We start from the raw sequence: 16241 nt of genomic DNA, 5'->3' as shown, positions 1-16241 counted from the left end.
ACATAAGGTTTTTTTAAGACACTATAATGTGATGTTTTTTCATGCCTGCTACCCTCTGACATTCTGTCATGTTATACTATGATGTTTTTTTGAAGACTTGTTACATGGTAATATGGGATTGGTTCAGTATGAAGTGGTCAAGATATGAACCATACAAGTCTGTGTTTCCAATGCTGACCACACTTTGTTCGATTTGTGAAATATGCAGCAGTTTCTCTGTAAATAAGCACAAGTACCTTGCAGATGTTCATGCTGCCTTCATCTTCTGGAAACAGCTGGAGCTTCACCTGCAGACACAGACGGATGACAGTGAGTTAAAACCTGCAGCGTTCATTTCTGCAGCTCCACTCTGTGACCTCTGACCTCTCAGACAGCGGACGTCTGCAGCGAGCGACGTGATTAAGGAGGATTTTATCTTTGTGTTTGTGTGTGTTCGCTGGAGGGCAGCGGTGTGAATCCACAGCAACACAAACTCTCTGCATGCAGCAGGTTGTGTTCCCTGCAGTCTATGGTGAAGCAGCAGAGCTCATAGAAACCTCCCCGTCGCTTTCCATTTCTGCTTCACTTTCTGTGAACTTTTCAAACTCCCTCTTCTAGCCTGAAACATTTCCCTGAATCATTCACACACTGATTCATTCAGATTTCTAACAAGCCTGACATAAAAAAAAGAAGAAGCAGCTTTGTCTGGTGGAAGCTACACATTTGGGTTGAGTCCTGAGAAGCAGCTGACTCTACAGATTGTGGTTCCTCCTTTTAGCAGCTTTGTTTGGTTCACTGGTGAGTCGTCAAGTTGTGGAAATTTAAAGAAATCTCTGCAGGAGTGTGTCGGGTGTTTCTGAGTACCCGCTTGCTTGTAGCTCAATATTCTCTCTGAATCCCAAAACCTGTCGGCAGGGTTGAAAGGTGTTCTAAAAATATAATAATGTTACGATTAAATGCTCTTTGTGATTCAAACTACTGTATAACTGTGTGACTGTGAACTCGTATAACCCAATGCACTCGGTAAATTTCCATGGAAATATAACAAGTGCGACTTGTTTATATGCCTGTATAAAAGCTGAACTGTCTCTTCTGTTCATGTTGATTCCTTACGCAAGTAAAACATTTGCTTTCACTTGAGAGATGACTCTGAGTGTTCTTTTAACCCTCATGTCGTTCTGCGGATCAAAATTGTCCTGTTTTAAAGTTTGAAAATGTGGAAAAAAAATACCTATATTCACAGTGAAAACTTTCACATTTTCAACATTTTTGGGAAATTTTTGAACATCTTTTGGTGGAAAAAAGAAATGTAAAAAAAATGTTTCTTTAAAAACATTCAGAAAAAAAATCAACCAAAATCCAGCAAAATTTGCTGGATTTTGGTTGCATGAATTTTTATGTGAATGTTCTTAAAGAAAATATTAGAAGTTTTACTGATATATATGGAATCACTTCAGATATTTTTAGGATTTTTTGGAAGATTTTTACTCATTTTTTGGAAATATTTACAAGAATTTTCTTGCCAAATTTGGGGGATTTTTTTTTTTCAATAATAATTTTAAGGGAAACTTTTAAGAAATTATTGGAATTTTCTTCCTGGAGGTTTTGCAAATTTTCAGAAATTTTGGGAATTTTTTGGGGGATTTTTTGGATTTTTTTCAGACGAGGAAAGAATATTTTTTGGTGCCTGTAAATGAGGACAGCAGGAGAGTGAAGCAAACAGCAGTCCAGTGAAGAATTTTCTTTATGTTACTTTTAAAATAAATCACCAAAATGACAGCATTAATCAGAGCCTGAAGCTAAAAAACTAAAAGACTCGTTGGATTTCAACATTCTAATTGTAGTGGAACTGATCATCTGTTGCTTCAAGCCATGCTATACAATCCAAAATAAACCACTTGCTATTGTGACTTTCTGTGGAAAAACTAAAACCTCTGCTCTACTTAGTGTAAGTGTGAAGTCATGACTGACTCAGCTGTGACCAACAGTCTGGTGGCAAACATTCAGAGTTTTCAGGTTGAACTTTCCACCGAGCAGAGAGGAGACGAGGATGAAACTAAATAAAAATGTCAGTAGTTAAATATCTGAAGTACGTGGTGACAACAGATTTTTTTTTTACAGTGTTGGTAACAACCGTGGACATTTGGGAAAATTTTCTCTCCTCTTCATGGTTGTTCTGTTTCCATAAAGGTACAAGACTTCAGATTAAAGCAAGGGTGTCCAACATGCAGCCCGTGGGCCAAAAGCGGCCCTCCAGAGGGTCCAATCTGGCCCTCAAAGTGTAAAAATTCCAGAGAAGACATTAACTGTAGATTGTAAACTAGTAAAACTATAAATTTAAAATCATTTCTAGACCATGACAAGTTGTTTAGATCAGAAAGTAAAATACTACATTGTTCATTGTTCTTTTTTAGTTTTGTGTCTCATTTTTGTAATGTTTTGTCTTGTTTTTGTTTTTCTTTTTTTGTCTGATTTTTGTCATTTGTCTCATGTTTTTGTCATTTTTTCTCGTTTTTGTCGTTTTGTTTCCTTTTTGTCTTGCTTGTGTTTTTTGTGTAAAATTGTCTCATTTGTGTAAATTTTTTGTCTTTTTGTAACTTTTTTGTCTAACTTTTTGTCTCTTGTTTTGTGCTGTTTGTCTCATTTTTGTCAATTTGTGTCTCGTTTTTGTAATATTTTGTCTTGTTTTTGTCTTTTTTTTGGTCTGATTTTTGTCATTTTACTGATAAAGTAAAATACTGTATCGTTCAGTTCCAGATATCTGTGACTAAATGTTGTGTTCCTTTGTCGACTGTGATCTGGAAGTTGTAATGTGGAAATGATAAACTGAGGCTGAATGTTGGTGAAACTGAACTTATTTTTATTAAGAAATTCCAGGTTGTTCACAATGTTTTTTAAAAAGACAATTCCTGAAATGTGAACTTTTTTGCACTAAAAGAAAACATTAGGAGTTGTAGTTATTTATAGGTTATTATGCTGTGGTTTCACTAGTCCGATCCACTGGAGAACAAACTGGGCTGAATGCGGAACCTGAACTAAAACGAGTTTGACACCTTTGGATTAAAGTGAAGAAAAATTAAGTGATGAAAATGATGTGGACGCAAACTCCACTTAATTCAATTCAATTCAATTCAATTCAATTTTATTTATATAGCGCCAATTACAGTCAAATTGTCTCGAGACGCTTTACAGAACCCATATGCCTGACCCCCAGAGCAAGCCAAAAGGCGACAGTGGCAAGGAAAACACCCTTTTAACAGGGAAAAAAACCTCGAGCAGAACCCGGCTCTAATGTGGGGGGACCCATCTGCTGCTGGCCGGGCGGGTTGAGAGGGACAGAAGAGGTAGAGAGGTAGAGATAGAGGTAGAGATAGAGGGATACAGATAGAGGGATAGAGGTAGAGAGGTGGGGGGGTGGGACACAAGGACCATAAAACACAGCCACACATCTGAAGCATCCAGCATCCAGCTCTGGGACCAGGGACACTCGGAGAAAGGACACAGAAAGAAACAGAGTGAATGTAATGCAATAATGGTATATATAGTAAATACATAGGTAGTTAGAGAAGGGCTCAGTGCATCCAGAGAGGTTCCCCAGCAGCCTAGGCCTATAGCAGCATAACTAGGGGCAAACTAAAGGGACGTCAAGAGGGGAAGTCAGTTGTGCAAATGAAAACACCAGCTCACCCCCTCAGGGTCACCCAGTCAGCCCTAACTATAAGCTTTGTCGAAAAGGAAGGTTTTAAGCCTGGTCTTAAAAATAGAGAGGGTGTCCGCCTCCCGAACCCAAACTGGGAGCTGGTTCCACAGGAGAGGAGCTGATAACTGAAGGCTCTGCCTCCCATTCTACTTTTAGAGACAAAACTGTCCCCAAGAAACACAAACTGAAATAACGAGATACAAGATGACAAAAATTAGACACAAACGAGACAGAAAACAAGACACAAAAAACGAAATGACCACAAGTAGTTGGCGATCCATCCAGCATGGTGAAACATCTTTCTAGAGCGGATGAGCAGAGTAGAGAGGAGACATGGAGATAGACTTAGCATAAGGATTTTAAACAGAATTGTTTGTGGATTCTATGAGTTTTTTTTACAGATTTGGTTGATTTCATACAGAATGAACCTGCTTCGTGTTTTTGTTGTTTCTCTGATGATGTCACTGTGACCCACAGAGGTGAGAGTTCACCTGAGGTCGCCCTGGGGTCATGTGAGGTCAGTGACACACAGACATCTGATTCACTATCAGTGTTCCTGTGTGTGTTTTATTTTGAATCAGATCACTGAGTGTGATGATGGGAGCTGATAGTGTTCTGACACCAGGAAGGCATGAAGGCCCGATATAGAAACAGGAAGTCATTGTATAACGTACTAGAATAACTGAAGAGGAGAGTCAGAGTCCAGCTTCCTTTCTGCTTTATACTACTGCTGGTATTGGATATAACAACCTGTACTTACTGTAGCTGTGAAAATACAACTGCCTTATAGTTTACTGGATATATAATCAACAAAATCTTTATAAAGCCCCCCCCCCCCCCCCCCGATCTCCTCTTTATTGCCAGTAGGTTCAGTTTATTTAATGAAGCAAAGTTTTATCTTCATACTATGAATATTTTCAGAGTTACAGGCCCTATATAGAGGTGGATCCAGGTTTATCATTAAGGAAGTGATGAGGCACAGAAATTATGGCAAAAAATCCATTAAAAATGTTTAGTATGTCGTCCAAAACGTAATCAAAAACGTCATAGTTTAGTTTAAGGTCACGTTTTAGACGACATACTAAACTATGTTGTTTTTGGTGAAAATTTGGACGACATACTAAACTATGACGTTTTCCAGTTGACACACATAGTATGATGTTTCTTTGACGACATACTATACTATGACATACTTTGAATGACATACTATACACTATACATATATACATACCATGTTCATTAAAAAGACATTTTTTTCGATAATATGCTACATTAGTTTGTTCAATGACATACCGTACTATGACGTCTTTTTCAGGAAGTAATACACAGGATCAGAGACAAGGAACAGCCCTGGAGGAGTCCAACACTCACTGGAAACGTGTCTGACTTTGTGCTGAGTATGTGGACACAGCTCCCACTTTGGGTGTACAGGGACCCAATGGCTCATATCAGTGAGCCTGGTACCCCATACTCCCTCAGTACCCCCTACTCACTCAGTACCCCATACTCCCTCAGTATCCCATAATCCCATACTCCCTCAGTATCCCATACTCACTCAGTACCCCATACTCCCTCAGTATCCCATAATCCCATACTCCCTCAGTATCCCATACTCCCTCAGTATCCCATACTCCCTCAGTATCCCATACTCCCTCAGTACCCCATACTCCCTCAGTATCCCATAATCCCATACTCCCTCAGTATCTCATACTCACTCAGTACCCCATACTCCCTCAGTATCCCATAATCCCATACTCCCTCAGTATCCCATACTCCCTCAGTATCCCATACTCCCTCAGTACCCCATACTCCCTCAGTACCCCATACTCCCTCAGAATCCCCACAGAACCCCTCAGGGGACACGGTCATAGGCCTTCTCCAGATCCACAAAGCATATGTAGACTGGCAGGTCAAACTCCCACGACCCCCTCAGCAGCTCCACAAGAGTAAAGAGCTGATCCACCGTTCCACGACCAGGACGGAATCCACATTGTTCCTCCTGAATCCGAAGTTCTACAATTGGTCAGAGTCTCCCTTCCAGCACCCGAGAGTAAACTTTCCTGGGGAGGCTGAGAAGTGTGATACCCTGGTAGTTGGAACACACTCTCTGGTCCCCCTTTTTTAAAATGGGAACCACCATCCCGGTCTGTTTCTCCACAGGTACTGTACCCGATGTCCACGCGACATTGTAGAGACGCGTCAACCAAGACAGTCCAACAATGTCCAGAGCCTTCAGCATCTCAGGGTGGATCTCATCCACACCTGGCGCCACCGAGGAGCTTCTTAACTATCTCGGTGACCTCTGCCATGGATATGAACGAAGATTCCCCCGAGTCTTCAGGCTCTGCCTCCCCCACAGAGGACGTGTTTACTGGGTTCAGGAGTTCCTCAAAGTGCTCTTCCCACCGCCTGACAATGTCCCCCGTACAGGTCAACAGTTCTCCACCCCGACTGTACACAGCCTGAGCAAAGTCCTGCCTCCCCTTCCTGAGGCGTTGGACGGTTTGCCAGAACCTCCTTGAGGCCAACCGAAAGTCCTTCTCCATAGCCTCCCCGAACTCCTCCTACACCCGAGTTTTTGCTTCCGCAACTGCCGCCCTTTTGGCCAACCGCTACCCGTCGGCTGCTTCAGGAGACCCCCGAGCAAGCAAAGCCCGAAAGGCCTCCTTCTTCTGCCTGACGGCTTCCCTCACCGCTGGTGTCCACCAGCGGGTTCTTGGGTTGCCGCTGCGACAGACACCAGTGACCTTCAGGCCACAGCTCCTAGTCTGTGTTAGAGACTCAGTAATCAGTCCATCAGATATCAGTGAGTCTATTTTCCTTCCTGCAAATGCAGAGATAACAAAGATAGAGACCAAATAAATATCTGTGTCATCTCTGTGGTTTGTGTTTCTGATAAAATAAATGTACATGTAGTTTTAACATACCAGCCTAACTTTAGCTTCTTATACCTTATTTTCTGTGCCTGTATGAATGAATCCTCCATCTGCTTTAAGTGTGTTCACAGTGAACACACACAGAAGTCTAATGAAGATGGATGAGACAGCACACACACTTCTACTGGCCTCCTGGTTATTGATGAGCCCCAGAGGTCGGAGGTTAAAGACACACTGAGGGAGGACAACTTTCACTTTCACCGCTTTGCAGGTTAAACTTCTTCTATATTCTGCTTTTATTTCTCTTCATCAAATCTAAATTAATTTTGTTTTTTTCTATTTAGTAAAGAGTTTGTCATTTCATCTGTAAAAATGTTTTCTGCAATAAAAGTGAACATACTTAAAAAATAATGCCACGTGTTGTCGCCTTTATTTAAAACTACTTCATGTTGTATTGTTGTCATATTTATCCACACCAAGTTGTTCAAAAGTTTGCATAAATCAACTTCTAATGAAATCATGCTCAACAGACTACACTGAGTTTAGGGAATTAAATTAACTTTAGTAATTTTTCCTGTACAATCAAAGGTATTTTATCTATTTAATCACTGGCAGCATGAACACAAGCTTTTAGTTGATAATTGTGGAATTGTAGGGTGAAGGAAGTCATGTATGTCAGACTGGAACAGCCATCTCCAAACAGAGGAGGACGTTTGCGACACCACTTATCAAACACCTATAATGCAGTGATTAGATCTCTCAGCAGAAAGTTTCAGCATCGTTAACGTCTTGAGTCACTCCTGACTTGGCTGATTCACATCCGTTGTTGTGTAAACTGGCAGCTCCACCATGATTGATGCTGTTGTTGGTGGACCACTTGATTTCACAACAATTCACACCTTAAGGGTGTGAGTCTTGGGCGTTAATGGTCCATTAGCATTGTGAGCTGGACGGACTATAAATTCTGTAACTCCCCATTAGTGAGTTAGAACTGAAGAAGTCTCTTGGATGAATGTGAAACGTCTTCAAGAATCTACAAGAGAAGTCTAGTTGATTTCTACTGAAGCTCCTGTGATCATCAAAATATGTTTTTCAACTTAAAAAGTACATCTAAATTATAAAACTAGAACATCTATCTTGCAAGCATGAATTTAACTGAGTGATAGAAAAAGGTTCCCATGAATTGCTGTACACCTGTACACCTTTATAGACTTTTAAAAGCTTTTTTGGTGAAAAATATAGCTAAATTCCCTCTTGGGTAAATCAGTTGTGGTTAGATTTTTGATGTTCTGGAACAATGGCATGTTTAGTTACTCATTAGTGTCAGTTTTGACTCTCATCTTGGCTCTTATCATATTCCTGGACATGATGTTTACACGAGAAACCTGGTTATTCATATCTTTGTATACAGAGTCACTACAGTTTCCAGGGGGGCTCATCTCACAGGTTGGTGGCATCAATATTATGGGATACATCATAGTTTCAGTAGCAAAACTGCACCAATTCACACCAACCAAATAAAAAGAACAAAACCAGATTTATTCTTTAGACTGTGACACCTGGAGTGGATTTAAACTGATCTGGTGTCAGTTTTTACCAGAACTCAGATGTGTTTTTCCTCCTAAATGTCATGGTTCTATCTGCTGGACTGATGAAGTTCTGAGGCTCAGAATTGATAGAAAAATTCCATTAAAAAAAGCACAACATTTGGTGTTTTGCGTTTAAACTTGTAACCCACAATTTATCGCATGTTGTTTTGGGAATTAATGTAAGGATGCTACTGCAGGCGATAAGCTTGTTAGCCAGGCATGCTAACATTTCTGTACACTTCTTTTCTTGTGTTTTTGCTGTTGTAAAGTCTCAGAAAGCAAGACGACACCCTGCAAACTGCTCTGTTTATGGTTGTTAAGTCTGTCCAGCGGCTGCTTGGGATGAAGTTTTAACAGATTCAGACGTTGGCCCGCTTTCAAACTGTTTCTGCGGGTCGTCATGTACAATTTTACTTTATGTCAGTGTGAATTTGGCTACTAGTTCCTGCTCTTTTTTGTTTTTTTAGAAAACCATCATAACTCGACTGGAATATCAAATCGTTTTTCCGACTGTTGGAATTTGGATGTTGGAGATTCTTTTTTGTCTGACCAGCACACAGAGCATTTGTTAAAGTAACTTGATTTAAAAGTGGAAATGTCCTCTGAGCTCTGGTGCGACCGCATTATTCATCTCTGGATGCCTGTGGTCCATCTATCGTCTCGTCTGCTATCTATCCCTTCATCTCCTTTGGTTTGCATCCACTGTGTGTTTTACTAATATTCCCCAAAAATAGCTGCGGCCAAAGCTGCAGATTCTCTTTTCTACTGACTACTGTGTGTTTGTGTGTGAAGCTCTGCCAGCTGCTCATTCCTGCTTTGTTCCTGACCACATATGAAGAAAACTGAATTATAATAGGGCCCATTATTAGGGCTTAGCAGAGAGCTGATCGCTGTGTGTTCGGGGGATTGTTATGATGTGTGTGTGTGTGTGTGTGCGTGCGTGCGTGCGTGTGTGTGAGTGTGTGTGAGTGTGTATGTCTACTTTGGTGAGGACAGCCTTGATTTTTAGACATTTTTGGACAGCGAGAATATTCTGGCTTGTGGTTTAGACTCGGTTAAAGGGCATCATGTCCTCACAGATAAAGGAATACAGCGCTGTGTGTGTTTAACATGCCAAAAATGAGAGGCTTTGCCTTTTAAAATGAATTTAAAAAGAGCAAATACAATCTCAAATCATAGGATGACAAATGAAATTCACATTACAGTGGAACAGTAATACAGCAAAATGTGAGAACCCCTAATGACAAATGAAATCATGAAATCATTGTTGTAATAAAAAACAATTTCAAAATACTATTTCAAAAAGTTGCTTACACACTGCAAAAACTCAAAATCTGACCAAGTGTATTTGTCTTATTTTTAGTCAAAATGTCTCATCCCACATGATTTAAGATAAATTCACATAACAAGTGACGTTTCGGCAAGATGGAGGGACTTGTCTAACCCTCGTGTCGTCCTGCAGGTCAAATTGACCCGTTTTAAAGTTTGAAAATGTGGGAAAAATATGTATTTTCACTGTGAAACTTCTGATGTCCACATTTTCAACATTTTTGGGACATTTTTGAACATTTTTTAGCGGAAAAAAAAGAAATGTTAAAAATGTTTCTTAAGAACATTCACATAAAAATCAACCAAAATCCAGCGAAATTCACTGGATTTTGGTTGATTTTTATGTGAATGTTCTTAAAGAAAATATTAGAAGTTTTACTGATATATATGGAATCACTTTAGATGTTTTTAGGATTTTTTGGAAGATTTTTACTCAGTTTTTGAAAATATTTACAAGAGTTTTCTTGCCAAATTTGAAGGATTATTATTATTATTTTTTATTTATTTATTTTTTTTAAATAAAACTTTTCAGGGAAACTTTTAAGGAATTATTGGAATTTTCTTCCTGAAGATTTTGCAAATTTTCAGAAATTTGGGGAATTTTTTTGCAGATTCTTTTGGATTTTTTTCAGACAAAGAAACAATAATTTTTTGTGCCTGTAAATGAAGACAACAGGAGGGTTAAAGTAACATTTAAGTTCTGTGATTTTATTACTTATCATTTGTGATTAAACAAAACAGAGAATCTATTTAGTGTAAAATATTAGATTGTTTTTTACAGTGTAATTTGCTGTATTGTTTTCCTTTAAAACTGAGCTAAACTGTTCATTTTCATTCTTTAATTGCATTTTGAGATTTCCAGTATTTTATAAAGTCTTTAACACAAATTAAAGCTTCAGTTTGAGTGTCTTCTTTCACATATGTGAAAATTACAAACTAGTAATGTCCTTTTGCTTACCTTTGATGGTTCTGAATGTTTTCTTCTGTTCTTTTCTTTGGTTTTCTCCCAGTTTGACTTTTCCTGTCTTCTGGTTCTTCCTCCATCGACCAAAAACTTGGCCTAAGACAAGAATGACAACATTTTGATTTTCTATCATGGACAAACTATCTAAATTCCAAGCTGTTTATGGCCGTGTTTTGTTTCCGTCTTATTTTTCACTGCACCTCTATAGACAGCGATAAAACAACCATGACTTTAGAAAGATGTTTCACTGTGACCCGCATCGCTGTCAAAATCTAATCACAAAATGAGGTAAAACAACCAAAATGAGACGCCAAATGAAATCATAAAGACATAAAAGGACCAAAGTACAGCACAAAACAACCACAAAAATGATGAAAAACGACCAAACTGGGACATAAACAGACGTAAAATTACCAAAATGTCACACAAAGACCACAAAATGAGGTAAGAAAACCAAAATGGGACACCAAACTACCACAGACGGAATCACGTGACCTAAATATGTAGCAGGTGGCAGGAATTGATGGGACTCAGAAACACCCCCACAATTTAATCAGTTGTTCCTTGGATCATTTCTGATGGATAAGTCCTGATAAGTCCTCAGTGGTGGATTTGTAGTAGGATCACAATCAGCTGATGTAGTGTTCACTTGTTGTCATGGTTACAGTGATGCTGTGCCGCTATCTGGCAATGATACAGAAATCTTTAACACATCCATGGATCCAGACTACAACGACAAAAATGAGACACAAAACGACAAAAACGAGACTCAAAATGACACAAAACGACAAAAACGAGACAAAACGACAAAAACGAGACAGAAATCTCTAACAAATTCGTGGATCCAGACTATCAGCTGCATCACTGCCAAAATCTAATCACTTGGTCCTTGTATCATTTCTGACCTTCCCTGGAAATTTCATCCAAATCTGTTGGTCCGTTTTAGAGTAATGTTGCTAACAGACAGAGACAAACCAACGCCGATCGTCACATAACTCTGCCGAGGTAATAAAGTGATTTTAAGCTCAAATTCTGTAAATTTTTACATGAAATCTGGTTAGTTCAAGGACTGTTGGAAAGTTGAGGATCCGATGATTCAGCTCAGAACTACAGTGTCGTTTTTTTTTTTTTAACATAACATCGACACCTGAGTTTGAACTTTTCCCACCACAGATGATGACATTCAGCAGAAGCGTGAGGCATGAAGATTAAAAGACAAGTTACAGAAAGCCTGAAAACACTCAGAGAGCTGAGTCATTGAGCCCAGATGTCTCTATTCCAACAACACACTGACTGTTCACACACACACACACACACTCGTAAAACCTGATTTAACACAAATGCGCTCTCATAACTGAACACGGCGCGCTAACGAACCATCGAACACACACACACACTGGATGCTTTCACACCACGCTGACCTGATGAACCCGCTTTTTTCCATGTCATCATGGAGCTACATGTGTTATCTATAAACTGCTAATTAACAGCAGTGTTGTGTTCACGACGTTTGTGGGAAACGGCTTGTTGGACGCATTGAGCACGTGCAGAACAGGCTAATACACTGGAAAAAAATGCCCTCTCAAAACAAGAAAAAAAACTTATTTCAAGGAAGTTTTACCTTGAAATAAGTGAAAAAATCTGCCAATAGAACAAGTGAAAAATGGTTTGGTAAGATTTCTAGAAATAAGATATGATATTTAGAATATTGAGATCTTAAAATTAGCTGGGAAAACTTATTTTAAGCTCTATTTTACCAGGATTGTCAAGTTGAGGGTGTCTTAAAATGAGCCAGACATGCTAAACAAATAGCAGTTTTTCACACAAAAATAGATTTTTTCTTTCATGTAACCTCCTAATTTGAGATGTATTAACCCTCCTGTTGTCTTCATTTACAGGCACCAAAAAATATTGTTTTCTCGTCTGAAAAAAAATCTAAAAATTCAGCAAAAGAATTCCCCAAATTTCTGAAAATTTGCAAAACCTTCAGGAAGAAAATTCCAATAATTCCTTACAAGTTTCCCTTAAAAGTTTTTTTTTTTTTTTAAATCCCCCAAATTTGGCAAGAAAATTCTTGTAATTATTTTCAAAAAATGAGTAAAAATCTTCCAAAAAAAATCCTAAAAATATCTAAAGTGATTCCATATATATCAGTAAAACTTCTAATATTTTCTTTAAGAACATTCACATAAAAATGAACTTTTTTTGTGAATGTTCGTAAGAAGCATTTTTAACATTTTTTTCCCACCAAAAAATTTTCAAAGATTTCCCAAAAATGTTGAAAATGTGGACATCAGAAGTTTCACTGTGAAACTTTTTTTCTCCACATTTTCAAACTTAAAAACGGGTCAATTCTGACCCACAGGACAACACGAGGTTTTAACTTATTACATTTTAGGACCTTAATTCACACAGACAAGATTCTGCACTGGTTGAAGATTTCAAACCAAAAAGAAAAAATGAAAACTAGCAGAAAAACTATAAAAAAGAAGAATAAAGTATCTCTGGGTGAGAATTAACAGGACAGAGAGAAGTTCAGCTAAAAAAATTAATGATGAGAAAATAACATGTTGGGGAAAAGAACAAGTGGAGATCATCCATCCTGTCTTTATTTTCAGTTTCTGTGTTGATCATCTTGTCTCCACCACAGAACACCATCACTGCTGATCCCACAGCGTCACTGGTTCCCTCCATTATCCATCACTGGGTTTTGTCAGTAAAACGTCTCCGTCCTCCAGCATCGCAGCTTCTCCTCCTGCTGCTGCTTCTTCCTCATCTCGAGGTTTGTTTGTCACATCAAAGCAGCTCCTTTAATCCTTCAGTCGCGTTGCGTCATCAGACGTCGCCGTTGGTCTGTCTGCTCCGACACAACCAGATATCTGATAATTCAAACCATCTCCAACCCAGCAGTAGCAGCACAACGCTTCCCTGTGGAGCTTCTGACGGCCACAGAGGAGAAGACGGAACTAAATTCTGGTGAAATGACTCAGAAATCACCGCAGACGGAGCCAACGGCGGCACATAAATAACTTCTGCAGCTTCGTCAAAACACTCCAAAGATTCTCATGATCTCAAACGCTCCACATTTGCTGACATTAAACTCATGACTTTAATACAAAATCTGTCTTCCAGCGTTGAGAAGTCGCCTGAAAACGAGCAATCTTTCCCAATAAAACTGAGTTCACTAATGGCTAACATAAAGAACACTTATTTGCTCTTAACTAGCCAACCACTCGTTAGCTTAGCACATCACTGGAGGCAGAGAGAAACAGATAATCTGGTCCAGAAGAGCCCATATTATGCACATTTACTGGTTTACAAGTTTAATTTTGGTGTTTGGTAGGAAATGCAGAATGTTCCAAAAAGAGATTTCTGCTCCTGCGATTGTTGGGTTACAAAGTTTGCGACATTTAGTTGAATCTTTTGTCACTTTGCAGGTTTCTTCACTTGATTATATATTTTTTTAATTAGCATCTACTTCTTAACCCTTTGATACACAATATGGGTCACATAGACAACGTAAAAGCAATGTCTAACTCTACAAATATAATAGCAACATCTAGATCTCTATGAACATCTAGACCTCTATGAACACCAGGTTCTGTTTCCTACCAATGAGTCCACATCAACATTTAGTCTAAATATCTAAAAACTGGAACCTTGTCTTGTCAAACTTTAAAGCATCAGATTCTACTGATGTTAGAGCCTCAACAGTTGGTGAAATGTGGACCAAAGACAGGATTTTAGTAGAAATATGGATCCATCCATATTTCCATCCATATTTCTATATACACTTACAGGAACTTTCTGGAAACACAGTACTGACTTGGATTAAAAATTCTGCACCTTTTTTCCATTTACAGTGGCCAATAATTGTTCAATCTTGTTAATTTGGACAGTTTCGAGTAATTTTAGACACATTTTGAATCATTTTGGGTCAATTTAGAGTAATTTTGAACACTTAAATGATTTTAGGACATTTGTGAATCATTTTTGGACAATTTTGAGTCATCTTTTAAGTAAATATTTTCACATTTCTTAGGACTATGGATTCCTATGAAATGATCCTGAAAATTTCAGACCTCTAGCTCTTTTTGTTCAGAAGTTATAGAAGCCTGAAAATAGCCGAAAATTTCAAGTCGCAATTTTGGTCGCAATTTTAGGGTACCCCCTACCTACTTCAAATGGTCATAACTTTGGAACTCTTTACAATTAAGCCTTGAAATTTTGGATTTTTCCATCATATATAATGTTCTATAAGTATGTAAAAATTTAGAAAAATCTGAGGGGGTCAGGTGGGGACCACTTGATGAAATGATATGTAATGACCCCTCTCTCAAGTTCTTGTAGGTTGGCTCGCTATTCTGTTAACTGGAATCTCGGTTCTCTGATGGATGAATCCTTCAATGGATGCTCTGCTGGATGCTAGACAAGTCCAGAAATCCACCCTTTACCAAAACCTGACCTACAGACAGTGTTATCCACATATCATCATCAAATTAGGCTACACCTTACTTGACATGAAACACTACCAAGCATCAGTATAACCTTTGCTTGAATTCACAAATTTCAATTAGATCTGTTGTACAACAACTATCAATTTCTCAAACTCAATTGCATCATAAATCATCACTGTACCAGTTTTACCAATATTAACAATATGAATTACTCTAGCTTAAGGTTAGAGATAATTCATTTCCTTCTATGAGGCACATTATGATATTTTACCACACTGCAAACTGCTGAAGCTCAGTGTGAGAAAGCTAAACTCCATAGCAAGACAGTATGACTAGCTAAATACAGTTAACATCCATCAAACTTAAACCTAACTTATTTACAGTAGCTCAATTACACATTATGACCATAACAGAGTCATTTTTAACCTCATGGCACTAATACTCACACTTCCACATGCTAAATACATGGACTGCAAAGCACATTTTCCCGCGGTCTAAATGCTAATGCTATTAGCACAGGCCTATGGGATTTCCTATTATATCCGTTAGCATCGCGGCTAGCGCGAGACAATTTTTCACTCGGAGTTCCTCAATACTAACAACAGATAACGGACTTTTATTTACTCACCAACGAATCCCACAACTATACTCTCAGTCATGGACAGTAAGCTCGAAGTTAACTACTCTTAAATACTCAGTTTGAACAGAGTCTGGCACAGTCCGAAGCATTAGCAGCAAGAAGATCTTGAACGAGACAACAAGGGATACTGGGAGTATCGCCTGGCCGATTAGCGTAGTCCAGCCAACTAGCTCCCCCTAGTGTCAATCTGTGGTAACCCTGCTAAAAAACACCACTAATATAGACTGACGGCTCCAACCAGCCATTCATCTGTTCCTCTTCATAGCCTGGGCTAGAGGAGGAAACCTGCTGTCCATAGATGTTGGTGTCCATGGAGGTCTAGATGTTGGTGTTCATAGAGGTCTAAACGTTGGTGTTCATAGAGGTCTAGATGTTGGTGTTCATAGAGGTCTAAATGTTGGTGTTCATAGAGGTCTAGATGTTGGTGTTCATAGAGGTCTAGATGTTGGTGTTCATAGAGGTCTAAATGTTGGTGTTCATAGAGGTCTAGATGTTGGTGTTCATAGAGGTCTAGATGTTCATAGAAGTCTCGATGTTGGTGTTATATGGGCAGAGTTAGACACTGCTTCTACGTTGTCTACATGTTGGTGAAATGTCGACCAGAGACTGTATTTTTTAGTAGAAATATGGATCCATCCATAGATATATACACTTACAGGAACTTTCTGGGACCAAAACACCACCCTAATTTGATGGTTTCTGAACTT

General features: G+C 38.8%; 1 long non-coding RNA gene across 1 annotated transcript; it reads right to left on the bottom strand.

Moving 5' to 3' along the window:
- Positions 1-236: 236 nt before the first annotated feature.
- Positions 237-15656, bottom strand: LOC111579903 (uncharacterized). The gene is made up of 3 exons (XR_008601023.1): positions 15523-15656; positions 10432-10533; positions 237-287 (listed from the first exon to the last, which is right to left on the bottom strand). It is a non-coding gene; the product is annotated as an uncharacterized LOC111579903 (long non-coding RNA).
- Positions 15657-16241: the final 585 nt, after the last annotated feature.

The sequence above is a fragment of the Amphiprion ocellaris genome, unplaced genomic scaffold, assembly GCF_022539595.1.
Source record: "Amphiprion ocellaris isolate individual 3 ecotype Okinawa unplaced genomic scaffold, ASM2253959v1 Aocel_unscaffolded289, whole genome shotgun sequence".
In the NCBI taxonomy this organism is placed as follows: Eukaryota; Metazoa; Chordata; class Actinopteri; family Pomacentridae; genus Amphiprion; species Amphiprion ocellaris.
The sequence above is the reverse complement of the archived record's forward strand: the minus strand, read 5'-3'. Positions and strand labels throughout refer to the sequence as shown.